Consider the following 11,169-nt stretch of genomic DNA (forward strand, 5'->3'; position numbering starts at 1 on the left):
GAGGTCACTTTTCATCAAAGAGGACAACATTCAAAGTGTTACAAGCAGACTATTATTGGCCCACTCTTCATCAGGATGTGAAAAGATATACTAGTTAGTGTGATCGGTTCCAAAGAATGGGACGACCTACACTAAGAGATGAAATGCCTCTGCAACCTCAAGTGACTTTCAAGCCATTTGACAAGTGGGGCATGGACTTCATTGGGCCTATTGACCCTCCTTCCGAGTAAAAATAGTACATCATTGTGTGCGTTGATTATTTGACTAAGTGGGTTGAAACCAAGGAAATTAAGGCAGCAACAAAGGAGAAGGTGGCTGAATTCCTAAGGGAGAATGTATTCTACAAATTTGGGTACCCTAGAGAGCTAGTCACAGACCAAGGTAGCCATTTTACCTCCAACGTGATTGAATACTTTCTCAGCCAGCACAAGATCAAGCATAGAACTTCCACTCCCTATCATCCACAAGTTAATGGGCAAGTGGAGGTGACCAACAAAGCATTGGAGGGAATCTTGACCAAAGTGGTAAGCAGCAGCAGGAAGGTTTGGGTAGATAGACTAGTTGAGGCCACCTAAGCCAATACCACATGGAAGACCATCACTGGATTCACACCCTATGAGTTGGTCTATGGGAAAAGGGCCTCCTTGTCCATTGAATTAGAGTATAACACATTAAGGATGGCAACCCAACTAGATCTAGATCTCAGTAGTGCACAAAAAGATAGATTGTTCCAGTTGAATGGTTTGGATGAATTCAGAATGTAGACCCTCCTACATACAAAGGTAGTTCAACTTCAGAGGAAGATCTGGCATGATAAAAACATCAAGGAGAAGCAATTTCAGGAAGGTGATTGGGCATTGCTATATGATTCTAGGTATAAAGACTTCAAGGGCAAGTTAAGGACAAGATGGCTAGGACCTTATGTTGTAGAAAGATGCCATGATAATGGTTCAGTGCAAATCAGAACCATAGATGAAGAGGCCATCCCTTTACTTGTTAATGGACAACGATTGAAAATTTATAAGAGACCTTTATCAAAACAAGATTTCATTGATGATATCAATAAAATAGTGATGATAGTGGAGCAAGTTCCAAATCCTCCCTCATCAAATCACTAATAAAAAGAAAAAAGAAAAATAAGGACTCGGGTGAAAACCTCCCAGAGGCAGCCTAGTTGCTTTCAAAAAAAATAAAAAATAAAAATCATGAAATTTACATTTGCAAGTCAGCTAAAAGGACAGTCAAGGAGCAAAGGAGGATCACAAAGAGACTCATGTCACTTACATCTTTATTTTTCCACTCATTACCATTCATTTCTCCACCATTTCTATCATTTTTTCCACTCAGTTGCTTCAGTTTATAAAGGGACTATGTTTTCTATGGGATCCCCTGTAAACCTACAGGATCCCCTAAAAATCTCATCTTGTAAGAATTACAGTGACATAGAAATCCTATAAGAGGCAGTCCTAAGGAAAATGAATGACTTTCTATGCCAATAAAATTCACCCCCTTCGTCATTCAATCACGATACCTTGTCCAACATCATCACCCCTACACTCACCATTAAAAACAAATTCAGTTTCAAGAGTATTTTTTTCCATCTTCAAAAAGAAGGGAAACAGGGAGGAATAGAGAGCATCACCCGAGTATTCCTTGTTCTCCACACTCCTATTATTTCTCTCCATCCATGTCACCAGCCTCACAACCCCAACAAAAAGTATGATTAAGAGTTATGAGGGAGAAGCAGCTATAGGACATCCTGTAGGAAATCCTGTAGAAGCCTATCCCACAGAATACTAATCATAACAGCAGAAAGCCTCCAACATGATGATCCAGGAGCTCCAAAGCAACACCACCACCACCATATTCAACCATAGGTACCTGCACAAACAAAGGACTCATTAAGAAACAACAAGAGGAAAAAGAATAGCACGCAACCAATACACACAACAACACCTTTGGTCTTCGACAACTGCAACAAAGCATTGGCACCACAGGTAAGTATCCTGCTCATTCTCTCATATGCATCATGTAGTCAAAAAAATGTAATGGTTACGAGTAAGTTGGTTTATAAGCAAAAAGGTGGCCAGTCAACACATACACAACAAGGTGTCCTCTCACATGTGGCAGCAGTCAACTCAAAGAAAAAGAGGGAGAAGGACAAAAGTGGTTAGAACTATGGATGCATAAGGTGGGATTTGATTACGAGGAGTGGGGAATGATGACGTGGTAGTGGGGACCAACGGTCCAAAAATGCAAACGTACCTTTGCTGCCAGCACACCACCTCTCCCCAAATAACCATAAAGGGAAATAATAATTTTTCCCATGCATTCATGCATTCACTTCCTCGAAGCTCACTCTCACAGGTTTCTCTCATACCCAGGCAACCTACCGGAAGCAAAACTCCACCGTTTTACTGCACAGGGATTCCTACAGGATTGCACAGGAATTCCTTCAAGATCATGTAGAGGAATTCCTACAGGATACACAGAGACTGTCTACAAGAATTTCCGAGAGGAGTTTCAGGGGGGAAAACATGAGAGTTGGCCACTACAAACAATATGAAGAGGTAGGCTCTGTAATTACATCCCTATTTACAAGTAATTGAACCAAAAATCCTCTAAGTTTGATTGAATTTAGCAGCTGCATAAGGGAATTACACACACAGTCATTTTAGTTTTTGTTCTGCATTTGAAAATTGACTCAACACTCTCATCTCCTCAAACTTCACCAACAAGATGACAGGAGGGTTGAATAGGAGGGAGCCCATTAACACTGTGAGAATCCAACAACACCCCCCAAGTGCTTGAAATCTTTGCAAGACATAATTGGATGGGGTTTTCCGAAAAATTCAGAGGGTATTATGATGAGGTGGCCCGAGAATTTTCTCTCTCCCTCATTCCACTCACCAGAATCCATGCCACTATTGTGATAAGAGGCCTCTCCATAGAACTCACTCCTGATCTCATCACTAGAGTCACCACACTTCCCCTAGGAATGCCATGGAGGAAAGAAGAGAAAGGAGATAGCCAGGTTTCCAAAAAGAAATTCTTTTTAGAAGGTGAGGAACCCAGTGAGGAAAAAAATGGAGTAAGGAGGGAAAGTCTACCATATCCATGGAATGAGGTAAGCTACCAACTGATCAAATACATTTCATGTGAGGGTATGTATAGTGTGGTCTGTGTCTATCATTTTATGATTCTTGAAGAATTGAGATTTGGAGCAGAAACACCCCCTCACCAAAGGCTCAACATACCATACTTCCTGCTGCAATCACTAATAGACTCAAGCATAAAAGTGTAGGAGGGAAATTCCTAATAGTTAGCTCACCATGGGTTAATTAGGACCCTTAAAGAAGATGCCCTCCAAAACCTCAGAATCACTATAACATGGTCAATTTTCATAGACATGCCGACAGAGGATGACATCAAAGCTCTCACATATGATGTTAGTCCTACTGTTAGTGAAGAGGGAGAGGAAAAGACTGAAGCAAAGGAAGAAGAAGTAAAGCAGGAAGAGGAAGAAATAGAAGGAGATGAGGATGAGATGGATGAAGAAGGAGATGAAATAGAAGAAAATGAGGAAGATGAAGAAGAAGAGGGGAAAGAGAAGGAGGATGATGAAGAAATAGAGGAGGATGTTAAGAAGAAAACTGATAAAGATGTTGAAGATCTACAAGAGGAAGAAGACAGGAAGGACATAGGTGAAGAAGGCAATGGAAAAGAGGGGACAAAAAACAAGGAGGAGTCACCTAGGGTGTCTCCAGAACCCACTGAGAGAGAGGCAGCAACTGCCCTCACTGCTCTTAGCACCCTCATTAAGCAAAAAGGCGAAATACAGAGGCAGACCCCCTTATATTTCAGGACAAGAAAAATCACAAGAACAAGACAGGGGAAACCCCAAACATTAACCAAAATTCCTATTGTGATTGAAGACTCCCCTACATAAAAGGAGAAAATGCCTTCCCCTAAGTCTCCTATCACCTATGTGAGAAGGCCTACTATTAGATCAACCTCCTCCAAGGGAAAGGAAATCCTATAGGATACACAACAGAATCTACAGGAAGCAGAAGCAGTCATACAGGATACTCTTTTGAACGTACAAGAGGCACAAAAATTGGAAAGGGAGGTAGGGGAGAAGCAAGAAACTAAAGAATAGGACCCAGAGACAAAAGAAACCAACCCCCAACCTAACCTGTAGTCCTACTATAGGTTTATTGAAGGAGGAAGGGTCATACCTCAAAAATTTTCTATCCCACTATTCTTCGAGCTTGAGAAGGAGAGGGCCAGAACTTACCGATGGATGCAAATTGCCAAATCAAAGGGGGTGGAATACATTAGGCACATGAAGGAGAAACTCATGGAGATGGGTAGAGAGCTAAGTGGCTTGAGAGAAAGAGAGGCCATAATGAGAAATCAACTACAGACAGAAAATGCATGGTTGAGAGGAAAGCTACAGGAAAGAGAGAATCAATTGGCATGTATGGCCAATCTCTCTTTGGAGGCAATCTAGTGTAGGATGCCAACTAAATCCTATGCCCTATAACTGAAAGAACAGTGGTTGTAGTTCCAGATCAAGACCCTGGCATAGAGAGGCACCATGCCATTACTATAGTTAGTGCATTGATCTTTGTGATCATAGCACACTAGAAGATATGGCCAAGATGGTTGAGTTTTATTTTCACAACATGGCCCTAACAGACATGAATGTATGGGACCCTAATTCCAAGCTAGGAGATTTACAATTGATGGCTTTGGCATCATGGATGAACCATGAGGAATCAAGGGTTGTAGAGATGAAAAGTATATTAGAAAGAGAGAAAACTGAACCTCTTATGATCAGAGCTGAACAATGAAATCCCATGGCCCTCATCAGTACCCATAATTTGATTGCAAATGATCCTCAACTTTCACCTAGATATATTTTTTCCCAAGAGCAAGTAATTTCACATTTTGACGACATGTTCAGGATGTTAGGAGATGATAGCATACATGATTGCCTAAGGAGATGGAACACACTACCATACAACTTAAAGATAAGAGAGTATCACTCTCCTCAAAGGTTGAGAGAGGCACTAAATAGGACACCCATGTATAAGCAATCTATGCAAAAGGTTGAAAGTCAATTGGATTGGCCTAAAAATCAGTCCACCACAACTCTTAGGGATGCTAGAAGGGAGAAAGGAAGAAGAAGAAAAGAGGTAATGGGATGAGGTAGAAAATAAAGTAGGATTATATGAACAAGAGGAGGAGACCACAGCAGAGGCATGCAATGTCAGAGAGGCCACTAGAGCCATGAAGGATATGGATATTGATTAAGTTGCTCAGAGGATGAGCAACACTTTCTGTAGGGGGGTGATGATGGGCCTTATCATTGGGTAATTATATGGGCCTTAATTCACCTCCTAGCTTTGTCAAACCAACTTTTCTCATAACTTATTACATGTTTTTTATTATATTTTGTTTATGAGGTGAGTTAGAGTTCGATATTATGCTTAGTGGACTAATATGCATTGAATGCAGGATTAAAGGAGAAAATCAAGGAATTTTGGCAAAGACTAAGGTCAAAACTTGAATGGGGCAAGGGAGAGGGATTGTAGGAGGTAAATCCTCCTGATTTAATACTCCTCCATTTGAATATTCCTCCATTCATCACATCAGCTCGGAGTGCAAACAGCCAAATCATGAGGATTAGAAGGTAGCCAAGCAGTGAGAAACAAAACACCAGTTTATCTCAAGTTTGGGAGCCAAACCTCCCTAATTTTAAGGAATTCATTGGGGACTTCAGTTGTATAAGTAGAGAGGCCTAGGACCTCAATAGGATTCAAATTTTTATTGTAAAACTCTAAGCTATTTTGGAGTTGCAATACTTGTGAAAGTTCTATTGATGTAATCTTTTGTTTTGGTAATAAGAATGAGTTTTGTTTTGAGCTAACACTGAGTTAACTCAAAGGGTTGAAGCTATTGGGTTAGGGCCCAACCCTAGCAGCCAAGGCTCCTCTTTCTTGTATATGTATGTTTAGTGTATTTTCATAGCTTCATTGTTAATTTGCTTTTTAGATGCATTTCCATTACAAGTAGTGTAGATTAGATTGGTTGTTTATTAGTTTGCTTCCATTTGTTCGTTACTTCAGTAGAAGGTTAGTAGGGATAAAAGGATCACCATAAGGTTGTCAACAAGTGTCTCGACCTCACTTCCTCCCTCTAGGATCATGACTTGAGGAAGGAACCCTTAAGCAACCCCAAAAGCACAGATTTCTAGTTATTTCATGAGCTTTGGAGTTTGTTGTCTTTAAATTAGTATTTGGTTAGTTTTGCAAGGTAGATTTCCATTGTCATATTTTTCATATCCATTTATGCATTATATCTCATCCATGCTTTCATTCCTTTCAACAACTTTCCTCATGCATAGTGTAGGCAGTTAATTCATTAATTCTTCTTTTCTAGTTTATGAAAAGGTTTCTTGTTTGCATAGTTTTTTGGAAGATATACATGTTTTATGAAGATCGGGTGCTTCAAGAGGACACTAAGAATTCATAGCCAACATCCACCTTCCACTCCATTGACATAAGCCATCCCTTGTTTTCACCATCACCTTCACTAGTTTTTCATCATTTTTCATAGAAATTTTTCCAAGCACATTGAGCGAATCCAGCCATCTACTATCTTCGATGTGGACTTCTAAGTGATCTTAGACCTTCTCCCACTCCATTCCACCCATCACATACCTTTCCTAGGCCTTCCATCACCTCCAACACCTCACTTTTTTCTCTCAACTGTATCTTATAGGTTTACAGGAGATCCTGTAGGTTTCTACTACATCCTATAAGATTTCCTAAAATGGCCTATTTTGAGGCCAAATTGCTGGAAAACCACTAGGAAGTCACCAAAAGCCTCCCAGGGGTCCTCCACACCATCCAACCATCTCATAACCCTTCCATCCATCCTCAAACATACTTAATTCACCTGCCACATCAACAAAAGCAATTAGTTTGTATATTTGATTTTGCATAAAAAGACAGAAAAGCAAAAATAGATTTAGTTCAGTCTCTTTACTTGCACATTAGTGATGTTTGATGCTTCTTACATCTATAACTTAGATAGTAGTGTTAGTGTCAGTTTTTGAAACCTTCCTCCAGTGATCAAACATGCTCTTACAAAGTGATTTTAAGGTGTCAAGGTCAAATTTTGTCATTTGAGTGAGTCTTCAAACAAAATTTGGTCACTAGGTATTAGATCTAGGGTTTGTTTTCACTCCTTTCAAATTTGTCCAAATTTCGGTCCATGTCACCATTCAGCTAAGCGTACCATCATTTAGAGGGTTTTAATCATCATGTCAGGTTCCAATGGGTCATTTTACACCTAGTTCATGCTTCAGTTGTGCCTAGGTAAGGTTCATTTCCCTCTCCTAGGGTTTTGAAGGTAATTTCTCTTGGATGGTAAAATCATTAGCAAAAATTGTATCTTGATGTTCATACACCTTCCCCTATCCTTGATGTACCTTATTAAACACTTCCCATCACTGATATCCCTCAAATTCCTCATTTTTGCACAAACCCTAGTTTCTTGCTACAATTTGACAATTTTCTAGGCTAGGCCTGTGTTTTTCCCTTTTGGACCTATTCCCCTCACTCAATCTTTGAAATTCCACTTTCCCATCCTTCGTAACATCCCTCTATACTTCCCAAAATTTTCTCAAGAATGTAGAAGCCCCTTATCCCCTTCATTTCACTTCATTTCGACAAATCCCTTGTTCCACACATTGGGATAGGTTTTACTCCAATGATGTTTCTGAGCAAAAAGATATGACTTTGGGAACACTGAGAGAGGTTTTTGTCCACAATAGGCCAAGGAAGAAAAACCTCCTTCACTTTTTACATAGGTGGCACGGTTTTAGAGAAATGTCAAAAATATAGTTGCCTCAGGAGAATTGATGCACCTCTAAAGTGACATTGGGAAAATCAAGATTTCTCCTAGCTTGGATGGCCAAATGACTTTCTTGATGATTCAAATGATAACTAGACACAATGACATTTCCAATGAGCTATCACGATCTCAATTTGGAGTTGAGAAAGACCTTCAAAAGTTGACTGCAACAGCACTCTGCCTTTAGGCAACCTCATTTTGCACATTTTGACCAGCCTTGGGAGATTTGACCTTTGACAGGATAAATGAACTCCAAATTGCAAAATTCAAGGTGTGTTGGAAAGTACACTCAATAATATTTCCAACGAGCTATCCTGTACCCAATTTAAACATCGGGAAGGTCTCCAAAAGTGTCCTACAAAAAGAACTAGGCACCTATCAGCTGGCGCAACGCAACTCGTGCAGGTTTTACACTGCAATTTGAACAGGCGCGACGCACCTGTTGAGCGTGGTGCACCTACCTGATTAGCAAAAATTTCACTCAAATCATTTTTCCAAGCTCCAAATTTGTGCAATCTTCATTTAAAAAGTAATTGAAGCATTCCATAGTGCCATTGAAAAAGTTTTGATCATCATTCATGGTGTGTAAATAGGTGAAAAGGAAAACCCTAGTTTGTTGCATAGTCACATTCAAAAAACTGTCTAGGGTTTCAAAGTTGTCATTGTTGCTGTTTTCTCCCCTTGCATCAGTTACATTCCCCTTCACTACATTTCACTCATCTCATTTCCCCCTTCCCTCTTTCATTCACATTCATCTATTCCCCTATCCCCAAAACTAAAAACCCTAATACCTAATCCCACTACTCCCAAACCCTAATTAGCATCTCTAAACCCTAATACCTAATTCCTACTATCCCCAAACCCTACAAGCCCTACTCACATCACCAAACCCTACACACTCTCCCTAAAACCCTACACACTCTCCCTAAAACCCTACACACTTATCCTACTCACTCCCTAAACCCTACTCACATCCCTAAACCCTGTTCATACATACATTTCCACACTCCCTTCCCCATAAACTCTACCCATTCCATTCTTCCATCCTATTCCATACTATTATCCACAAACCATTCATATATAATCATATTTTTCAAAACCAAGGGAAAACAATGGAAATAGATAGTGAATATGACAATGATAAGTAGCAAAGCAAAGGCAAAGAGAAGATGCACGAGGATGATATAGATGACAAACAAGAAAGAAAACAAATAGTTGGAGGATAAGCAAAGACTAATGGAGCTAGAAATGTTGAAACTGAAGAGGCAAAATGACGAAGAGGACCATGTCACTTTAACTTCCATTGAACAAGAGACAGAGAATGACAAGGAGTCTTGGTTGGAGAAGATGAACATGCACTTGGAGAGGCTACTAGATAAGGCTAACAAGGAGAAGGACATGTTGCGGCACATGGCTTTTCATTATTTGGCAAGAAACAAAAGTTGCAAAGTAAGAATTAGGACTTTAAAGGCCAAGTTGAGGAAAACTTTGAGGAGGAAGAAAGACCAAGATAGACTCAAAATCTTGGCTGATGCTTCCTTAGCCCAACATTGTACTTGATGCAGGTCACTCAGCCCAAATTTCAAGAAATTTGACACACTTTTTGTCAATTTTGAATTTTTGGAGCAAGCAACAAGTTTTTCTGCCTGGTGCGCCGCGCCACCTGGCGTGCGCTTTTTCTAGGGACCTCCTTTGAAGGAAAACTCAGAATTTTTGGATTCCTCATGCAAAAATATGAATTCCCACAAATGGCCAAGAAATTTTGTCAAGTTTTGAGCTTCCAAAAGGGTTAAAAACACCTCAAAAATACCCTTTCTGCCCCTTTTTGGCCACACAGGAAGCAGTGTTGGGAGAACTCACTTTTGGAGGGACAAATGGACACCAAATTTAGAAATTCCACCTGTTCTAGAAAGTAGACAAATAGAAATTTCCAAAAAGCCCACTTGGAGAAAATTTGGTGCACAAGAAGGCCTCCAAAATCAGCTGTAAAAAGGTGCTATGCACAGGGACAGTGGCACGACGCACAGGATGGAAAATTGATTTTTTTGCCAAAAAACTCTATTTTTTCACCTAGTTTTTTCTCAATTTGACTTTTCTCTCTCTCATAGTCAAACTCATGATGTAATTTGATGTAACTTGATGGATTTTGATGTAAATATGGTAAAATTTCACTCATGGAGGTAGATACATTATGAAAAGGTAGTTTGAAACTGAATGAATCAGTTTCCTAAGTTTTCGAGGCAAGTTGTTCCACTGCCTATTTTTCAGTTCTTAGTTTAGATCTTGTTGAAACAGCTCCTAAACTCATGAATTTGACCCCTAAATCCTAGCATGAGTTGTTTGTTGCCTATATCTAGTACTTTTCAGTCATTTGTCAAGGTTGGACTTTTGTGAAAGCTTTGAGCAGCATTGTACATTCATCTCTGCAGTTTGGCAAAGGAATAGACCAGGGTTTGTAGCCTTTTGTGGGATTCTTGTGGAAAATTCATTTGGTAAATGTCTTCTTCTGTAATTCAATTTTTACTTGTGTTTATGTATGTCATTTTCTCTCTTTTCCAGCTGAACTAAATGAATCAAGGATAAAGGTAGAAATCATTGAAATTGTAGTGCTCTACCTAGGGCTTGTTTGGTTATTTATGTTTTCTACTATTTGAAGAGGATCCATGAGACTTTCATGCCCTCTCCAACTCCTCACCAGTCCTAAGACTCCCCATCTCATTCAATTTAAAGTACTAAAGCATTTGCCTACCTCGCCCCACAGAAACCTCTGCAAAACTGAGTCCATTCCCCAGACCCAAATCTGCCTTTCCCTTTTGAGCTAGTAAAACCATCATTAAATTCAATCAAACTGCTCTGAGCATATACCTAGCCTAAAATTAGTCTTTTCATCAGTCATCTCAAGCTTCATTTGATATATTTTACTGAGATTGACAAGGAGAGAGCCCTCTCCTGACCTGGTAGGGCTAGCTACCAGGTTAAGTGTGGTTTGATGTTACCCTAGATTATGCCTTTCTCAGCCTGAGGTAGATTTAGGCCCTAACAAGTAGCATTTGTTTCATGTTGATTTAGCATTTCTGCCAAGCATAGTTTCTTCATGGTTAATTATAAAATGGTGTGATTTAGCATTACATGTCGACCTTCTCCATTATTGCAGTAGAGTAACTCTCTCTTAGAGTAGATTTACCTTTATTCCATCAAAGAATCAAGCTTCTTTTGACTCCATAGAAGTTTGGCTTAGAACCC

This window comes from Pinus tabuliformis, chromosome 2_1 (assembly GCF_031772625.1).
Source record: "Pinus tabuliformis cultivar Carrire ecotype Pingquan chromosome 2_1, CPIR1, whole genome shotgun sequence".
Classification (NCBI taxonomy): Eukaryota; Viridiplantae; Streptophyta; class Pinopsida; order Pinales; family Pinaceae; genus Pinus; species Pinus tabuliformis.